The sequence below is a fragment of the Mastomys coucha genome, chromosome X (genome assembly GCF_008632895.1).
Source record: "Mastomys coucha isolate ucsf_1 chromosome X, UCSF_Mcou_1, whole genome shotgun sequence".
Classification (NCBI taxonomy): Eukaryota; Metazoa; Chordata; class Mammalia; order Rodentia; family Muridae; genus Mastomys; species Mastomys coucha.
The window spans coordinates 137,310,465-137,311,934 of NC_045030.1; the positions used below are offsets into that span (position 1 = coordinate 137,310,465).

The window sequence follows — 1,470 nt, forward strand, 5'->3', positions numbered from 1 at the left end:
GAGGTTGCCCTGTGACACCTTGGCTCGAGCCCCCTCCCCTCCCCCTCGGTAGCAGGTTATCCTGCTGCACCTTGGCTCTACACCACTCCCAGCCTGTAACTGATTGCCCAGAGGCGCTCTGATATTGGACTCCTCGACCAGGTAAAAGGGGTCTGTGCCTCCAATTGCTCTGGTGGTGGTGGTGACCCCCTATCGCTTTGGAGTGTCTTGGGACCTAAACTAGCTCTTCCCTTGGTTTTCCTCCAGTTCTCCACTCCTCATTCCAAGTATGCTTGCTTGTTCTGTGCTCCACCAGCTGGTGTGGTTGTAAGTTCCTTAGCCATGCCGGACGCGGGGTGGAGGGGAAAAGGGTTAATTTTGAAAACTGGTAGGCCACAGATGACTTTCACATGTCTGGCTGCTGCTTTGGAGCTGCAACTTGGGGGTTGCTTGACTGGTGTTCTCGAAAGAATTACTTTAAAAGCGCCGTGTTTTTTTATTTTCCCGTTTTAGGTCCTCAAGAGTCTGGGTTACAACCAACTTGTCCTCCAAGTTGGTAGAGGCACTGTGGTGCCGGAACCATTCAGTACTGAGTCATTCACTCTGGATGTTTACAGGTATAAGGATTCTTTGAAAGAAGACCTTCAGCAAGCTGATCTTGTCATTAGCCACGCAGGTAAAGGATCTGAGAATCTGGGGGGTGGTGGGTTCTGGGTTTTTAAAGAAGCAACACACACTTTTTCTGATTGAATTTGAGAGGGCTAGATATTCAGTGGTAAGGTACATGCTTAGCATGGGAACAGCCCTAGCTGTTGGCTTACACCTGTGATTACAGCATGTGAGAGGGAAAGGCCAGCCTGGGCTACCTGAGACCTTCTCTATCAAAAATCTGTAAGTTAATTACACAGAAGAAATTCATCACAGCCCCCATGTCACTAGAATTGTTTGACTGACTTGAATATAGAGAACTTTAGTGGAGAGCAGGATATTTCTTGGTAAGAGAAGGCTATGAAGTTATTTTAGCCCAGTTTTATAGTAGGAAACTAAACACAGGGGAAGGATAATGTATGCAGTAATCATAACATTGTAAATCTAAAATATGCATTTGGGCTTAGATCTGAAGGACATTAAGCCTTTCAGTGGTAGGATTGTAGTTGTAGAAATTGTCATTTAAGGATTGTCTTTATGGACTTGAGAGATGGCTCGGTGGTTAAGGGCACTGACTGCTCTTCCAGAGGTCCCGAGTTCAATTCCCAGCAACCACGTGGTGGCTCACAACCCATCTGTAATGGGATAGGATGCCCTCTTTCTTCTTTCTTCTGTTGTGTCTGAAGACAGCAATGGTGTATTCAAATATATAAAAGAAATAAATTTTTAAAAAAAGACATGGTCTTTTTTTTTTTAGTTTTATTTATTTATTATATTTAAGTACATTGTACAATGTCGAGCTTGACGTTGTCTTGTTTTGTTTTGTTTTGTTTTGTTTTTCGA

The 1,470-nt window shown here is 44.0% G+C and overlaps 1 protein-coding gene across 1 annotated transcript in view; it reads left to right on the forward strand.

The window, feature by feature from the left end:
• The first annotated feature begins 492 nt into the window (after nucleotides 1-492).
• Alg13 (ALG13 UDP-N-acetylglucosaminyltransferase subunit) overlaps nucleotides 493-1,470 on the forward strand; it is a 56,656-nt gene continuing 55,678 nt past the window's right edge. Inside the window, exon 1 of the mRNA XM_031368943.1 lies at nucleotides 493-655. The gene's annotated coding sequence lies outside the window, so the exon portion shown is untranslated. The remainder of the gene's footprint in view (nucleotides 656-1,470) is intronic.